This window comes from Heliangelus exortis, chromosome 4 (assembly GCF_036169615.1).
Source record: "Heliangelus exortis chromosome 4, bHelExo1.hap1, whole genome shotgun sequence".
In the NCBI taxonomy this organism is placed as follows: domain Eukaryota; kingdom Metazoa; phylum Chordata; class Aves; order Apodiformes; family Trochilidae; genus Heliangelus; species Heliangelus exortis.
This window is the reverse complement of record NC_092425.1, coordinates 20,617,626-20,637,531: the sequence shown is the minus strand read 5'-3', so window position 1 is coordinate 20,637,531 and position 19,906 is coordinate 20,617,626. Positions and strand designations below refer to the sequence as shown.

General features: G+C 36.4%; 1 protein-coding gene across 11 annotated transcripts in view; it reads right to left on the bottom strand.

Annotated features, from left to right (window-relative positions):
• Window positions 1–19,906, bottom strand: part of TENM3 (teneurin transmembrane protein 3) — a 403,572-nt gene that overhangs the window by 382,183 nt on the left and 1,483 nt on the right. The gene's annotated exons all lie outside the window — the stretch shown is intronic.

The following is a 19,906-nucleotide window of genomic DNA, read 5'->3' as shown; positions in this document are numbered from 1 at the left end:
ATAGAGATTGAAACAAACAGCTGAATCACCAGACACCAAAGCTGAGCAGGAACAGCCTACAGCTTTCTCCTGACCCTTTACAGAATACTGAAAGGCAGTGTTCTCATTTTACTATTACCAACCTATTTCTTCTGGGTTCTGCTATTTTGTTACTGCCCTCCTCCCTCTAGAAAACAAGGGTACCACTACCATACCATTTGCTTGTATATTTGTTATTCAAAAATCCTATGTTTCTTAACAAATTCTGCATTTATTTAAAAATTTTCTTGGATCATCAGCTTATGTGAGAACTTAAGATTTCACTGAAGAACTAAAGAAAATCCAATAAGCATCCTTCACAAAGTTAAAGATGCTCTTAAAGGCTCAAAACCTATGGGCAAATTAAACTTCCATGTGCTCCACTTCAACTGTCCCACCCACTTCTATCAATCATACCATCTCCAAGTGTAAAAGGGCTGACAGTGTCCATCCCTTCAAATCCTGCACCTCTATAAACATCTTCCTACCAAAAATGTCTTGTATATACACAAATATCATGACAAACGTGGAAAGTATCTTGCCTCCCCTCCCAGCCCATTATGTAAAATTTCTCATCAGATGGCACAAGTAAAAAATGACGGAATGGGAAAGTGAGGGCAAGGGTCTAGCTTTTAAGCAATTCTATCAGCAGCCTAGTTAATCCTGGTTTGCTACAGATAACTGCAGTCTTTTTGTCTCCCTCCGTTACACCTCAGGCTCTAGTGAAATGTTAGGTGTCTCCCCCTCAACCAAGCCACCTGGACTCCTAAGTGTTATGGGAACTAAATGCCTTTGAGATCTTTTCCCAATTCTCATATTTGAAATTAGCCAAAAGGTTCAAAATTATTACAGCACGACTGATGCACACATGGTAGGATCATGTAAAGTCTTTTTCTTTAGAAAACCAAGCATAAAAAAATAATATAGAAACATAGAAAGAACATAGAATACAGAAACACGGAAAGAAATAATGAAACATAGAAAGAAATAATGAGCTGTGGGAATGATACGGCAGATGAAAAAAGGAAAGAACACTGAATATTTGAGAAGCAAAACATTACACAGGATGAAAGAAAAAGCAACCAAACAAGGAGTAATAATATAAATAAACAAAAAAAACCTCAAAAACCAAGAAAAACATGAGAAGAAAAGCACTCATCATGTAACTGCTTGTTAAACCTATGCATTCTGCATGCATGTGCTTCCGATGTTTTCTCACATTTCACTGAAAAATATGCTGGTTTTGTCTGAGCAGAAGAAAGGTATCTAACTACTGAATAAGCTGGAAAGTTAATAAAGCAGATAGTCTGAAACAATTTTATGCATCAATGCACTTGTATAACAATCTTTTAAATATAACCATGATCCCCTCCCTCCTGAAGATTTTCATCAACTTGGTTCAACTTATTTGCAGCAGCCACAAACCACAAGAGGCTTGATACCTTAACTTTAATTTCCTAAAAAATGTTTACTTTTTCCAGATGGCAAGATTAAATTACATAAACACTGTCAGCAAGTTGAATCCTCAAATGTATTCATTTCCACCACAGAAACTTCAAAACCATCTATAATTTTGTTACTGATGTTTGGAAGCAGCTGTAGCTGACATGGCTATCTATTGTACATTTCAGTGTTAAAGGATTAAATATTTTAACCCCCTAAAGGATCAAACCTGCTCTGTTAGCAAAACACGGGGCAAGGTACATCAGAGACTATTACTACAATAGAGACATCTTATTAGTTCATTGATAAGTAAAAAGGTCAATGATGCTACATTTGGCTTTCTCATGGAGAAAGGCCCTGGGGGAGGGCTCAAATTTAAGACCTACTAGTATTTTTTAAAATTGCATGGTTTGAGGGACATATTATGCTTAGTTTGGGGCTATATATATTTCAATAATTTCATACCGTTAGAAAATAATGACATCATGCAGATCTACAATATAAATGTGAGAAAAAATAAAGATCTTTATGTCCCATTTTCTGCGTGTGCTTACAGAAAAACATAATTTATACAAGAATGTATCACATGAGAAAAATCAAAGTGCATACTTATGAATAGAATTCTATTCTTTGGGAAGGGTTCTTGAGATGACTGAACACCCCCACTACATTACTAAAACCGAGAACTGTGCTGCTGGTTGTAGTTCCCAATAATCTGCACCTAAGTCAGAAAGGTCAAAGGCCAGAAATCAGATGCAAAGCTCTCCTCTTCAGTCATGCAGTTAGAGGACTGATGGCTGGAGCGACAACTTATCATCACTGGAAAAACAAAGGGTCTGATATGACCAGGAGGGAAGGTAGCCATTCCACTTTGCTGTGACAGACACGTACCACTTTTGATCTCAGTGGGGCTGAAGGAGCAAAACCAGCCCCAGCTTTGATTGTGAATGGAATGAAATACAGCTTCTTTACAAAATTACCTTACATGGGTTAAAGAAATTAACAAAGCTGGGGCTTTTCATTCACACACTCTGCACATATGCACTGTAGGTACACTGAGCACATATAAAAGTCTCAAAGGCCTGCTTTATGCACATTCCTGACCTTACTATTTTATGACATTTTCACATTAATGTGAGCAGAAGAAGATATTTATAACTAATGTTGCCATTTCCTCACCTACATTTGTTGAAAAGAATTGCCTCTGTAAAAAGTGCTTGATCCTACATTCTCTACATCAATGGCAGCCTTCTCTCCAGCCTGAATGGGAGCAAAGATATATTCCATTGCTGTGGAAAAATGGGAAGCAGAGAAAAAACTGCACATGATCAATATGATTCCTGCTACCTTCTTGGGAATTCTGTGAACTCTTGCCAAAATTAAATGGTGAATTAGGGCTGCCCTAGAGAATTCAGCACTTCAGCAGATCACACGAAGAGTTCGTTGGTCTTAGTAATACTAGATATATTTTCTCCTTACAGATGGCATACCATTTTTTCCTCTCCAATATTTCCTGAGGTACATTTTAAATTCAACATGTTTTTTCATTAAACTTTCATGTCTTCCCCTTTTCCCTTACTTTTCAATTCAGTTTTCACTACTGCAAGAAAAGCTCTCCCGTCTGTCTGTGTCTACCCACCACTACAAACTTCCAACCCCTTCCACAGGGGGTGGCATGATAGGGCACAATAAGGGGGCTCATCTTTTCCCCCTTTTGAACTCCACAGGCATTGCTGACCTACTTAAATCCCATTTAGATTTGGAATTAAGTATTCATTTCCTCACTTCAACACATGAAGATCCAGGCTGTTCCTTTTCTCCCATCAATTTAGGGTGCACTCTGTATTCTGGGGCACCAAAATGAACAGTGGCAGCAACAGACTGTTCCATCAGTTCCACCACCACTTTCCCATGGATGGAAGTCATTCGAGCATCCTGCCATTGGGAGAAAGTAATCCTGTGGCAAAATGCTACATAAAGTCTAAACACTATGATTAAAAAAAGCCCAAAACAACGTAATCTGCTTTAACTTATTTGAAAACTGCTGTGCTTTTTTGCACATCTGACATATCACACCCCAACTCTAATGAACAGTAACAACCTGGAGGAAGAAACAGTATACAACAGTAGTGGAATGCGTATCTGCAAAATCATTAGTTTTCTTTGTAAATGTTTATATGCTCATATAATTGTTTGCATGTTACAGGAATAAGTAGAAATATTTTCTTAGTGACACAAATCTCTAAAAAAACTAAGCTGGTGATTTATGAAGATTAGCTTTGTTTCTTTTCAAATCAAATATAACCCTTTTTCTTGTATATTTCTGCAGTCTAAGGTAAAAAATGATGTTTACACTAAGTATTTTGAAATCGAAAAATGTAGACTCTGCAGAAGGCACAGGCAACCTGATTTACACAGAAAACAGGGTCTAAAATGACCTCTGTATCAAAGTTAGAGCAGATGCACACTTGCAAGGTCACTTTACCACTGCTGTTCAGACTAGGTCAGCTCTGAAGATGTAGTACTTCAAGCACACTTGTTACCCTGACACATACCTCACAGGCACATGTCTACATTCATACCAGACAGCTTAACTAAAATGTCCCTATTGCTTCACAAGGACACAGTATCTTGCACCGACACACCAATACCCACACGAATGGGAGATATTAGTTTCACTTGGCAGATACTCTCATATTCAGATTTTTGAGTTACTAAAACCATCAACTAACCAAACACCTAAAATCTCTCACCTTGGGAAGAAAGCCTTCCATTTCACTACAGCCATGCAGACTGACCTGCACTGTGATTCACATGAGTTACAGCAGATACATTGGTCCTCAAATCCGGGCAAGTCTGAAAAACTATCTAATAGAATTGCTTGGCAACAGTACCAGAAGTGCACTTCTCCCATAGCCCCCTGCATTTGTTAACTCCATGCCAAGTGAGCAAGCTTTTATGTCTGTCCTGAAACTACAACAGCTAAATGGGATCACTAGATATCACATGCTTTCCAAAAACAAGTATTAAACATTTCAGCAATACTAAGTGCTAAAAACTCCACTGCTGGAGAGATGCTCTGCACATCACTTATTTTTAAGTGCACGCAGCAGTGAGAAAGCAGCAAAAAAATTACTCTAAGAATGGAGAAAAGAATTGGAAGGTAAACTGACACTGAGGCAAGAGTAACCTACAAAAGCTAAGCTGAAAGAGCCACAAAATAATCTAGCCAGCCTTACAGGCAAATTAAAAAAACCTGAAATATACTGCAAATCATTAATGATCAGCTGACAGTAGAAGAAAGAAGAAGCACATTTCCTAGAACTGAAATTCAATTTTCTAACTCTTCTGGAACACAATGCAGTCCTTCCAGTGCCTTCTGAACAGTGACCCATGGACCAAAGCAATACACAAAGCTGCAGTTCATGATTCACAGCTCACCACAGGCAAATGATTCTCTTACTAAAGACAGCTTAAAAATCTTACTTCTCTAATCTTATTCTTCCATGTTGCTCCAAGGACATTGCATAACTCAAATCAGAGGAAAGGAGATGGATGAAACATTCTTGCTGTTAAAGTAAGCTGTCCTTAATCTCACAAAGCACAGTAGACTGTGGAAACTAAATGCTTTAAGCACTAAATGAGTATGGTTTTTTCATCTCAGTTGTTATCTGAGAACTTTTGTAAACATAAAATGCTGGCATCACCCAACCGGGAATTCTCAGATGTTTTTTTCCCCCCTGCAGAACAACAATACCTTGTGGCACACTGCATCCTCCACCCCTCCACCCCTACCCTTTTCACACAGAGAGGTGGAAGAAGTGGGGGTTGGAGGTTGTGACAGATGCCAATTACAGACCTGAAGATGCTGAAGGCTGCATGCAATCATCCCCTGGCTCCCGGGAAATACCACTCAACAGGGAGCTCAGCTGCCTCCAGCAGCCACTTTCACCCCAGCACAGCTCAGCCACTCTTCAAAACTGGGTTAACATTAACCACCCCAGTGAGTAAACTGGTGAGGATAAAATCCCGTCACAATTCAGCAGTGCGCGCACTACAAAAACACTTTGCTCTGCCCAGGTTCATATTACAAAAAGGGAAAAATGCCAGAATTATCATTGTTTTATTAGACAACACAGTTTCCATCTTCTTTTAAATAGATGACTCGGACTGGTTCATGGGTTGAACATGCTGTTCTACATCATTATCTTTTCTTTCTCCCTTTCAGAGAGGCACACTCAGGCTTCAAATACTATCAGTTTCTTCACCTTTCTAGAGTTTTGTTTTCTTGATAACCACTTCATCTGTGAGACAACATAAAAATTCTCTTAAGGTGCACCTATAAATATAAAAGTAAACTTGTGATCCAGAAAGGGAACCTAAGAAAATCTTTAAAAATTTAATATTTACATTAGAATCTACTAGGAGTAAGAAATCAACTTTTAAGTTGTTTAGAAATACATTAATATAGTTTTTAATGCACAGTTCTATACTTATGATGGAAAAGGTGGAGATAAAGCTTAGCATTTTAACTGTGATTTATACAAATCTCTGACCTTAACTACCTAGCAACAGTTCTGTAACACCAAAACAATAACTTCTATTACCCAAATTATGTTCTCAATCCGTGACTAGAAACAAAACATTTCACTGTAATGGCTTTTTTGTCTTTGGCTCATACCTTTGTAGGGTAAGATGCAGCTAATAAAGCAACAGATCTACATTCAGAAGGTGCACCATGTATCTATAAGGGAACATTTTTTTAACTACTTTATTTAAGGCTGTGTCTAGGCTACCACATGAAGTAAAAACGTGATCTCACTCATGGCAGCAGCAAGAACCTCACAGAATTAAAATATGTGAGCTGCTGAGATTGTCACCTAAAACCATTAACAACATGGCTAGTCAGCACCTTGTTTCTTCAAAAACAGCCAGCAAAGCTTTGCAAGGAAATTTAATCATACTGAAATTACGAAGCAAGAGTGGTGGGTGATTTTTCAAACAAAAGGAATTGAATGAAAATGTCTTCCACTTTGAAGAATGGCCATATTTGAGGATGAGCAACTCAAAATCACAACTTGACACAGTATCTTCATTCTATAAAGAAGTGTGTGTGACTGCTTCCAGAAAACTGTAGGACAAATAAATGCACCAAGTCAAGATTACAGGCAAGCCAAAAATAAGCCTATCCAGAATATGAGCCACCTTCCGTAAAGCCTAATCAGGAGTCAGGTTATATGAGGGCCATACTCTAAGTTCTCATGGTCCTACAAGCAAATCATCTTTCACTGCCTCAGTGTTTAGGTTTGTAAAATAAGACCAAAGCTCATAGGTTTTATCACACCTAATAAACTGCACTGGTAACTTTAATTCCTGAGCTTCTGGAAAGGGTTTGTAGTGACAGCTGTGTCTCAGCCTGTAAGGACAGCAGTCATTCAGCTCTTACTGGGGGGAGACAAGCACATAAGCGTTTAGGGAGGGAGTTCAGGATAACCCTACATACAAGAATCTGCTGAGTTATATAATACTGTGCAACTGCCAATATAAGAAATAAGGATTTTACTTTTTCATCTACAATACCTATTTTTGCAACTGTTTGCTTCACCACATTATTTTCATTTTCTATTTCTTTCCTTTGCAGGTTCGAAACCAGCCCTGTGTCATCTGGAGCCACAATCTGACCCAAACCTCAAATTGGAAACTGTTCCTCCAGAGAGAAAGACAAATATCAGATCCAAAAAGGGACATGCACATGTCAGATTCAGGCTAGGATGTGGGTAATATCCCTAACAAGTAGGAAGTATCCATGCATACCTGCTCTAGCTTTTCAATATCTGTGCGTTCATGTTACAATTACAGTCTCATTTAATCCACACAATCACTTTAAAAAGTGCATTCCCAATGCTCTTAGTGATTTCTTATTCTGAGATTCGGCTACATATTCCCTCCTTTTACATAGCAGCATTAACAACTGTACTGTGGCACCAAGACACAGTTTGCAAATTGAGCTAGAAAAGACTAACCCCAAAAGAGGAAAGGGAAAATTAACTTCAGGGGAAAAAAAAAAAAAATCTAGAGAGATAAATTCTGGCTCAGCCCAAAGGCATACCAGTATTTGTGTCAGCACTGGTGCAATGGCAGGAATGAAGGGAAAGGACACTTCTGGCAGATTAAAGGAAGCTGTAAGTTTTCCCCTTTGCAGATGCATGCCCTAAGCACCAGGCTGCAATGACACAACCCCTTTTCTCTGCTCAGAATCTTCTGAGTCAATGAATCTTTAAGTTCTTCATGGGAAGCAGAACAATAACAGGAAAAATAAAAGCATCAGCATCACAACCTATAGCTAAGTGACGATGACCTTCTTCAGAAAAAAAACTAGGAATTGAACTGAGCCACCTCAAAACAGCAAGGCTGCACAAGGCACAACCGTAAGTCCATCACTGGATGCTGAATTACCTGCTGTCACATCAGCTGGTACTAAGGGGTAGGGTGAAAGTGTGAAAACCCCTATGATCTCTTTATATATCCATGTCTGGAAGGAGAAATGGGTGGGCAGAGGGAAAAGCTACATAAATAGCTGTATCTCCTCCTTTCGACCCTGAAGCTCATCTCTTTCAGGTTTATTTCTCAGACAATACCAGATTACTCTTTCCTTGAAAAATTCCAAGATCCACAATACGAACACTGATAGCATTGACACGATACTGACAATATCCCTTTTTAAAAATAAACCATGAATACAGAAATGAATGGCCTAGAAAAATCAGCTCTCTTATGAACTCTATAAACAAGTGTTGATGTCTGCAACATCTCTTCTGCTGCTGGTGGAACTCCTGGAGAATGAACGACTGACCATGATTAGACTACAAAGCAAGGGAATCTCAGTAGTGTTTTTCCATTTATAAAACAGTATATATGAAAAAAACCAAACCATGTGGCCCTACTGAATGCATGCACACATACAGTTACTGGAGAGGGGCGGGGGGGAAAAAACAGTCTTGTATTTCAACTTCCTCTCTTATTTATGGTTTCTCTTAGGTTAGCCTAGTCGTCAAAGTTTGCTGCTGTGACAGTGTGTACAAAACAAAGCAGTTCACAAAGAGGAAAAACGTTAAGTTGCAAACCCATTCCTAGGAACTCCTTTACTCCTGTAGGCGTTTCTAGTGCTATAAGCCAGGAATATGTAGGTGGTGTACTACTCCCTTTTTAAAAATAACAAGCTGAAAGGGCACTCCTATCTTCCTGATGGATTGCAAATCCTTATGGATTGCCCTGCACCTGCCACTGCCCTGTGGCTGCTTGCTCAGCTGGGTCAGTGACCAGGCTACCAATCTGGCAAAAAAGAAATAAAACTAAAAAAAAAAAAAAAACCTAAAAAAAACTAAAAAAAAAAAAAAAAAAAAAAAAAAAAAAAAAAAAATTTTCTGAATGGTTATTTTAAAACTGTAGCACTGCTCTGATTTTAAGCAAACAGCTGAATTTTTAGAAGGAAGAAGGTAACCCAGCAAAGGACAGGCAGTAAAGGGTGCAGGATGGCTATGTTTTCTTCTAAAAGGAAGCTTATGAAAGCTTAAAATGTTAATCAAACCAAAGCCTTGCTATTTTTTAAGACAGTTATGAACCACCATGGAGTAAACAAAAGAGAACAAGCAGTTCCTGTCCCTGCCACACAAAAATCATATAACGCATCTTCTGGAAGTAGAATTTGGTATCTAACAGTCCTTTTCAGCCATGAGGGAGAAATAGAACAGGGCTCAATGAAACAGTCATGTGAATGGCACAGTAAAAGAAGAACAAATATTGAGACCAAGTTTCCGAATCCCCAGTATTTCTGATCTGGAATTAAACTAAATATGCTGGCAATGTTATGAGTATAAAACAGGATACAGCCATTGCCTACTTGCATTTTTGAAAATATTGATGAGCTAGAAGAGTTTTAATATTTAAATACATGTAGACCAATATTTGCACATTTTCTAATTTAAAATTTAGTTGCATCTAGCCAAAAGTCAAAGCAGCAGTAGATACAGTGCTTATCAGTTAATCTGTTTATAATGAAATAATGTATAAACTTTTTTTTCCCCTGAAACAATATCAATGAAAGCCAGAGCTTAAAAAATACATATGAAAACTCCTACATATTTGCAGCAACATTAATTTCTAATGAACAGTTCATGTATGTTAAGGTAGACAAGGTCTTATTCACCCAACAAATTGATGATGGGAAATACTTCTAATGTAATTTTAACTATAATGTTAAGAAAATAAAGCAAAACCGAAAATAAAAAATAACCTAAAATAAAAAGTAAAATAAGTATTTTAGTTGCAGTTAAAGAAATCCTTAACATCCACACTATTTTTGCAGTGCTCCCATAGCTGTTGATGCAGTATGTAAGAAACCCAGTCTGTTTAGCTTAGATCACTAAACTGAGCCTACGCTGTAGGCACCTCACACAGCAGCACTACTGCAGGAAGTGTCCAACTTTCAAAGCAGTGGAGAGAAGGTCATGACACGCCTGAAAGACCTTCACAAAGACAGCCCGTTTGGGTGCCTAACCTCAGGCAGACAAGATCCCTTGTAGGCTGTTTCATTTATTTTCCTCCATTGAGTGGGCATGAAACTGAAGCACTGGAGAAAAAAGTGCTTCATAAGGCACCTGCCTTTAGGTCTCAGCTAACTGCTTGTGCTCAGTGGACTACAGCCCACACCTTTCCCACTTCAGGTACCTAACTGCTGTTCAACTCTATGTTAAGTAAATGCTTTGAAGACTAATCTATAGATTTCCTAAGTGTTTTTTACTTCAGTGTGATATCTGGTGATGTAGCTTCAGTTTAGCCATTATGTGCTACATGTCTCTTCATATTCAAAAAAGCTTTTATTATTATTTATTTCATTAGTGTAAAAAAAAAAAAAACAAAAAACAGAATTTTATCTTGTTACTCATGTCCATTCTGTAACAAACCATATGAAAGTATTGACTACAGAAAAAAAAAAATCAAACCCCACAGATTTGGGATTCTCATATTAAGTCACCTAGTATAATCTTCACTCCAGTCTCATTATAATAAAAACCTCAACAAAAAGCTGTTTGTCTGGGTTCCACGCATGATGTTGCCCAGACACAGTAATGGTATCTATTGTGCACTTAATCTAAACCAGTAGGCTTAAATTCTGCCAGGTTAGCATTGTGTAATAGTTTGTAGGTGTGTAGACTAAAATTAAGTTAGCTTTTTCTTAACATTTGAATTCATTTTACCAAGTTTCTAGTGCAGGACAACTTACTGCACTAACAATGAATCTAGAGTTTGACATAAGTGCTGAAAAAACCCTTTGTAATACAAGGGGGAGGAGGGGCTGTGATTAACGTATTAAAAGAGCTAACTTCCAAACAATAAAATAGCTCTGTTCAAGAAATGCCTTGAAGTTTCAACCACAGAGGGTCCTCATTGTGCTTTTCTACTCCCACAGTTCCTCTTGGTGAGTTACAGGAACTATGTTATACAAGCAGGGTGGATAAAAACTTACCCCTAGAACAGGTTAAAGCAGTCACATAGGTTAATTAAAACTGGTTAAAACAGGAATACTGTGATTTTAATTCTGAGCTCATTAAACAAAACTGTTCTTGCAAATGTTGTCAATGGAATTAGCACTGGCAACAGTGAACCCAGATGTGATGGCCAACTGCTAGATTCAGCATCCTCAAGAAGGATTGCAGCCAGCAGGTGGGGAATTGCAGACTAATTTAAGTTGGAAAGAATTTCTAGAGATCATCTCGTCCAAAACCCCACTCATCCAGCATCACCTCTAAATCGGGAAGCTGGAAGCAAAGCCTTTACTGGGAACAGTCCCAAGAACATGTCCCCAGTCTTAACCGCAGAGCCATGCCCAAGAAATGTTTGGGGGAACATGAAGTGAACGAGATCAAAACATTGCAAGGAACCTCCAAGAGGTAAGCTGTGTGGATGATTGTGTCCCTGGACAGGGGAAAGTTGTAGTGCCATGTTTAGTTCAACACTATAGGCATAGCCTCATCAAGCCCCCTTTGGGACAAGTGTGCCCTTTTGTGTGTTCCAACAAAGAAACAGTCATTGGATTTGCTTTTTTGTCATGGTGAAAGTGAAGCGGTGGAAATTACCTTAAATATATTTAATAAGGTCTGACTAAGGAACAAAATGCAATCAGAATGCTCAGTGCTTTATGGTCTCTACATAAAAAATTGAATCTTTCATCATGTAATTTCTGTATTTACTGAAAAACCATAGCACAAAGGTAGATAGATGTGTATCAAGGGTTATGAGTGGGGTGTGTAACTCCATATCAAGGACAAAAAAAACAAATAACCCCATGCTTATTACTCTCAAACTCTCCTCATCTTAAACAGACTAACCCCTGAAAGCAATGAGCCTAAGCCTATATTCCACTGATGACAGCCACAATGCCTGTTCACTACACAATCTCATCAAAGTCCCTGGAACTACAAATTGAATTGATTAGAGATTTGCAGGACTAGACTCCACAACAAACACATCAAAACCACCCAATTTCCTGTTTCTGTCCTAAACTCACACTTAAAAATTCAGAAGCCGAGTTCAAGAAAATCTGTATGCCCCGTAGCTCATGTGATAAAAAACGTAACACTTGCAATTTAAGAAGAAAGACTGAGGTACTCACAGGTAAAAGAATTTAAATACAATAGTCTCAATAGTCTTTTATTTTCTGCTTTCTTTGAAAAATAAGACTTTCAAATGAAAAATCAAGATGATTCTACTGGCATTTTAACTTCCCCTGGATAAATACAATCTCATACAATAATGATCACAGGGAAGCAACCAACACAAAAGTTTGCATCAAATAAGCAAATGCAAAATATTTCTGCCCTAGATTGTTGTATGAATTTGAATGAGCGTCTCCATTTTTACCATATTAATTTTTTATTTTGAACCTCAGGAATTCTACCACCTGGTAACGATATATTATGGGAAGAGTAGGGGAACATTACCAGTCACATCCCTTTTTAAATAACAGTGTTTAAAATATCTAACAAAGTAAACCACTCTGTTTAGGAAAAAAAAAAAAAAAAAAAAAAAAAAAAAAAGACACTAAATTTCTATTACTATTTATGCACCGAGTAAGTGAGACTTGACTTATGCAGCTAATATTAAATCTGGAAATTAAATACACGTCCATATTGTATTCAGCCTAGCTGGAATTCAGTAGATTAAACATACTAATTAATTTGGTCATGGTGTGTTTTGTATTATAACCCAGCATTTATTTATGAGGTCCGCATACTCAGTTTACTGAATTTAATGGCTGCACTATTCTTAAACATTTCATTAGAAGTGTTAACATTTTGTATCATTAAGCCTGTATCATTCCACAATTAACATAAAATTATCAAAAGAATAATATAAGCCGCTGTGCACTTTTAGGCCACTTAAAACATTCCTAAACGTAATAAAATTATTTCATGCTAAGTAAGAGATATTCTATTTTCACTCTAAGATATTACTCACTCAAGAGAGAAAATAAAACCCTTGCTTTTCTGATCACTTAAGTAGAGCAGAGCCATTCATACATCTATTTCTGTGGTATCATACATTTAGATAGATTGCTACCTCCTATTGACAGCAAGAATACGTGAAAGATGGAAACAGGCCACCAACATGAATATTTCATTACAAGGTGGGTCTTGTTTCATTGCCTAATAATACACAAATAACTGGGAAAAGTTCTGAAAGGTGACAAGCACTCCCACTTGCAGCATTCACTGAGATGTCACCATGAGCCTCACACCCTAAGTGTTTTGGGGGTTTATCAACACTTCTCAACCTACTGGCCTCTGCTGAAATCACACACTACTGCAATTGTCTGGAGAAACCAGGGGAAAAAAAAATAATTCTCCTGTAATTTTTTTACTGTAGTGCTTACTAAGTCAAACTGTATTGAGTGGTCCATGCACAGGCATTCACACACAGACACACACAGACGTACACAGACGTACACACACGTACACACACGTATTTTTAATAGCTGCCAGGGAAGATTTTCATTCATCTGCCAATTATTTATATGCAAACTCAAATTATTACTTAAATATTAGACAATTAAAAATGATGTTTAATACCACTGCAAGAAGCAAAGCAAGGTACAAAAAAGGGAGTGCTTTCTACCATCTGTATGATACCACTCACAAAGTCATCTCTCAAAACAGGCCCAAAACAAAAATGAGAAGCTATAATGCTAAAGAGCTCTCTGTTGCCCAAAGTCATAATTTTCTAACTAGTTATGGCTAAGAAAAATCAAATTTGAAATCAAATTTGATACACCTATCAGTCTGACTTCACCAAACACAATCTAAAATTGCCCAGCACTTCCAACTGAGTTTTTATTTGGTCTTCACAACCATTTGTGGAGAGCCAGTATTTCTAAAGTTCCACCATTACCCTAAAAATTTAACATTTCTACCTTCTGAAATTGGATCTAAGATGAACACATCAGTCTAGTAACTGCTGCCTGAATGCTAAAACTTGCAATGACTTTGCCTTTGTGTTAAAACTATACACACATGCCCACAACTTGTAAACAAAATTTCAACCAGCTGATTCGTTGAAGTATCAAATCTTTCCTCAGTTCCAGTTGTGTAGGTTTGGACAATGCTACTCAACCTTTCGACACTGAAATCGAGACTATTTCTTAGGCAGAGTAGGGAGACATCAAGTAGTTTACATTTTTTATATGAAAAATGCATTTCATAACAGAATTATTTTCTGCTTTGCCAAATTCATGAACAGAACGAGGGGTTTTTTATTTGAATAGAAAGTAGTGTCTGAGCCATGGTACTTTTCAGACTACTCAAATTAGCAATGTGTTTTGTAACAGGGAAGATGTAAACTGTTAACAAAAAAATGAGAGCTAAAGTGAAATCTGATTTGAACACATTTCATGAGTATAAGCCCTATTCTATGTCATCTGCAAGGTAAATGACAATTTCTGCTCTGAGGTGAGGAGAGCTACGCTGGTTTGCTTCCGGCTGGGCATGTCCAAGCTTCAACCTTCATGCTCTCATTCAGAAAAACAAAACTACTCCACCTACCCAGGCTCTCTGAACGTATAGGCAGTAACATAGCCGAGAGGAAAAATATTAGCAATCCAATTTGGTTTTATATTTTAGTTAGACAACTGTGATACTATTTACTTTTTTAAGCTGCTTAGCACTTATCAGTCTCATAAGCAGTACATCGTTAGGAAAAGAAATTTTAAAATAAATTAACAATTTGCCATGCCAAGTAGCAGTTGATAATTTTGTGTTAAAAGATGTATTATCGCTGCTGTCACAAACTTCTTGAGAGAAGTGCTGGTCAGTTTATTTATGCAGCACTCTAAGCAAAAAGTTTCAGTATGATTTCTTTAAAAGGTCAGACAAACGTTCAAAGAATTATAATGAGAATGGATGAGGCCTTTGAAGGACGATGCAGTCTTTCATTTGCTAATCTAAAGTAACACTTATTAGCAATGATGATTTCTTCAACCACTACACAGTCACCCACTCCATGACCCAGACAAAGCGTATCAAGGGCTTCTATGATTTAGGAAACTATTATTGTATTATGGTAAATCATGTGCTGATTACATTTTTCTCCTGTACAAATTCTAACCTACAATTTCTATTACAATCCCTGCCAAGAAAAATATTTTAAATCTGCATTTTACCAATTTTACCACTGACAAGCTTTCTTAAGACACTAAAAATTGTCAAGACTCAAATAGGGAAATAAGACACATTAATTCTTTTGTATGTTGGTTTAACCACTGTCAAAAGATACTGTTAGAAATTCAACACAATGTTGGGAAATAAAATCAACAACACTGCCGATTTCAATAAAACATGTTCCAAGTTCCATACCAACAGAGCTTTTACTGTACGTTTTTCTAAACATTTTTTCTATGCTGTCACAGGAAAAACTGAAATTGTAATATCTCAGGATTTTTGTATACTACTATTTTACACTTCTGCAATTCAGTTGCAAAAATACAGATGTAAAGATCACATCTCGAATTTAAAAGATTTATAGAATATGGATTTTAGACTGTCATTAGAAAATATATTCTCCATCCTTTTAAAAATAAATTGCCAGCTGAAGCTGGCAAAGCTGGTTTGCACTAAAAATTTCTTCAAGCATTCCTGTGTTCTGCTGGGGGGTGGGGGGAGAAACAGAGACTCTATTACTATATTTTTATAACCCATAGTTAATACATGTTAAGATCTTTTCTAATTTAAAAAAAATTATTAGTAGCATGTTAAAAAAAATTAAAACCAGAGAGTCAACAAAAATAATGTAACCTGTCTTTTGTCCTGTTGAAAACTGGTGTTTTTTAATAATGACAGTTGCATTTGCATCCCTGAAAGCTTACTGTAAAATTAAACTAAGTTACTACTATAACCTATAATGCATATATTTAATAATGCATATATTTAATACGTGAACAGATTTTAACACCGATAGTACAGACTCCAAATTCAGTAGCACATAGCAATCCAGGCAATTTTCTGATTTCATTGGATTTGCATGGTACATTAATCAGTGTTGAATTTGGTACAGCCCTTTCCAATTTCTAGTTTACTGCTTTGCTTTCTGTATTTCTAAGCACTTATGTTTTACAATTAACCTTTCTGCAAACACAAACCTACACATCAAGAATCAACAACGTCAATCTGTTACACAGACACAAGTTGCAAAATTTAAAATAATTAGGTCAGCTAAGCTGGAACTTATATGTTGGATTTCAGTCGAAATTAGAAAAGCACACCCACCCCTTTGCAAGACACACGGTGTGCATCAGCACAAAACAGTTCCAGGCTTGAACTACTTCTCTCTCTTGTGTTGTTCAAGCATCACCTTTGTGTAAGAAGTATCTCACAATAAAAGTAAGCATAATGTAGGATGAAAGTATGCATGCAGACAAACCTCCACTTAAAAAAAGTGATCAGAGATACCATTTGTGTTGTACTCTCTGTTTTATAATATATTTAAGAGTATTCCCTTCATATTATTTCAGTAGTAGCTATTTCAGATACAGTATTAAAATGAACTTGTACTGACAATGTTTCACAGCAAAAGACTGAACTAAGTGGCATGGAGCACTTAAAGTCTGATATTTGTCAACAGTTAGTAATTTTATAAGCTTCTGATCTGCAAAATACCAGAAATACTTTATGCATTGGTTCAGCTGCAACTTTCTATAGAATATTTATATGCACACTTAAAGACTCCTGTAATTAGTTCAATATAAAAACTTAAAATCGTACTGAATGCAATCAACATGTCTTGCTAGAAAGATAAAAATTCCTACAATTTTGATTGAAATAATTCTGGTAATAGATGCATACATATAATGCTTTTTAGAACTGTGTTTGCTGTCTTCAGGTTTCTTTTTAAATAATAAATTTTGGCCTTTTCCACTTACTTTTCGCTATTAAAAAAATCATTTTTTCCTGGACTTTAAATATTTACTCATCATACTCAGAAGTGGAGTGACAATATACTATTGGTTAAGAGTGAAATGGTGGTAAAACTGAGACCAGAAGGTGCAGAGGGAATATGCAAATATTCCAGTCAATACCGAAACAAGCACTGTCCTCACTGCTTTTAAAAGAGAAAAGAATTAGCACGCCTTTCATTACCTATGCAGACAATATGCAGTAGACTTAAACGTTGTTATCTGAAACTAGAACTGAGTTTTGATTTTAAACACTAAAGCTATTCTTCAAAAGAATCTAGCAGACATGCATTCTTATAGTATGGAATGGTGCACAAAGACACTATCAGTGCATTCTACCTGTCACCCCAGACTGTATGCAAAGATCATTACTGTAGATCAAGGAACACCATTCAATATAGGTGTAAGGTTTTGTTTCGGGGTTGGGGTTTTTTTGTTGTTTGGTTTGGTTTGCTTTGGTAATTTGGTGGTTTGTGGTTTTGTTTTTGGTTTTTTTCCATGAAAGCACACAATTTTTTCCTAAATACTCAGTCAAGCTTCAGTCATGCCACAGAAAGGGCAGCCTGAGTCGCCTGACCCTGTGCTCAAACTCTTGGAAGCCTTAACACTTGTTATGAAACAAATCACCTCTGGAGATGGAGCCGGCTTGCTATCAATCACTAACAAGTTAATTCCACATAATAAGGCAGGTTTGGATGCAGACTGATACATTGTGAAATGCTGTATCTAAAATTGATTAGAACAGCACTCAAAATGAATGCAGCCCTCCAAACCATTTCTTTGCTCAGAAACATTAATCTCAATTATAAGGAGAGCTTCATAATGGTAATGCTTGGTATGAAAAAAGTATGAAATAAATCAGGTTTTATTAGACACAACAATTAATCAGTTTTAGAACTAAGAAAAGGGAAGGTTGTTAAAGCAGCACATTTTTTACAATGGTACTCCTTAAAGCTCCGAAAATTAAATGTTTTGCATTTGGTTTCATTTTAATAACTCAACTGCCACTGTGGACACCTACTGCAACTTTGTGTTTCTGATACATTTTCACATAAGTCAAAATTCTTTGCAAAAAATACTACACTATTATAAAGGTAAAGCAGCTCTTCAGCATATGAAAAAAAAAATTGCATGCAAGAATTCTGAAAGACCTTATTTAGCCAATTAGCCTGGGAATAAAACTTTATTTAATCAAACCAAAGTCTTTATTATGACACACTAAAATTATTTCTGATAATTTTTTGTGCAGTTGATGCTGCACAAATTTGCAGGAGGTAGAGTCCTGTTATTGCTACACTTGCTCAAACAGTAAACTTAAGCAGTTTAAATGTATTAATTTAATAGAACAGATTATACTGTAAAGTTATTCTTAAAAGGTAATAAATAATAAAAATATATTAATTTGTAAATATTAACAGTCTCTAATGTGTGGTACCACAGTTCAAATCTGTCCCTATATTTTAAAACAAGTCCAATATAGATGTGTAAAGCTTTGAAAAATATTAAGATTCCCTTTTTAGAATTTTCGGTTTTCTTTTGTACAGTGGCAGAGAGAGGAGTTTTCTGTAACAGAAACATTGTATTCTGTAAATGCAGTATCATTATAAAGTACTTCTGACCTGAAGCCTTAGCATAAGTCTGGCAATTTTTTTTTTTTTTTTTTTTTTACAAGTCCATATAACACATTGCTCCTTCACAAACAGCACTTGATCCTCCAAGTTGCTGAACTCTCGGTTTTTGCTGGGTTTAACCAAAACTGATGCAAAACAGTGGGAGTTTTTGCATCAACCTACATGGCATCAGTGTGCATAAGGCTCACTGATTTCAACTGGAGGTAAAGGTACTTGGTATCTTACTGAGCCGAGCCTACAAATCTGTTAATTGCTGAGACTGGGAGATGATAAAAACATACTTTTACACTGATGATTATTCCACTCCCTGGTATTTTACGGTGGTTGTATCAAACAGCAGCTACTGTAGATTGATTTGTAGCTTTAAAGTCCAGTTTCTATTACTAAATCTTTTTTTTCTTTTTTTTCCCTTTTCCTCCTGGATCAAAAAGATCTGACTGAAGCACCAGTCTTAACTTGCTAACCCAATTATGAATGCTTCTCTGATTTTTTTTTCCTCCAGCAAACATTAAGCAAAAGAATCTTCTTAGCATGGTCAAGTATTTCTTCTACCAAACAATTTCTTTTATCTAAGTGTTCACTCATGTAAACTCATGTCACTTTTTAATCTGATGCATGCACCTAATACTTCAGTACTATTCCGTTTTTTATTTATCCCCTACTATACCAGACCATAGAAATTAAACCAAGTTCTTAGTAAGAACTGTAAAATACTACTGCTTTTCTCTATTTTTTCCCCAAAATTAAATGATATATTTTTCACACATATTCACACCCATATTGGGCCCATTCTTCCTAACTATTTTTACACTACATCAAAGTACACTTTGTGAAAATCTTTCCTAATATACAATATTAAATCAATGTCCTAGATGTGAATATATTAATTTTGAGTAGTACTTGGATTATTTTAGAGGAGAAGCTGTATTTTCAAGAGAGTGTATTCAAGTGTTTTACAATTAACTCTTCTGTAAAATACCTGACCATGGACAATCAACATCTACACTTCAATATGGGCTTTACTAGACTGAATTTCAGAATGTAAGCACCCCCAGAATATTACTGCAACTTTTCAAATGAAATGATGCAAAATACTTTCCATTTAGAAGTATCTATAAAATTTAGTTAAATAAGCCCAAACATGCATCCAACTAAGAAGGCTTAACATAAACGACATATAAATTACAAAAAGTAAAACTGCTGAAGTTTTGGTATAAAAAAGAATTTTAAATCTAAAAATTTAGATGAACCCAGAACTACCCAGTATCTTACAGAAATAGCTCCTATTAAAACTTTTACAGTGTGTGAGCAA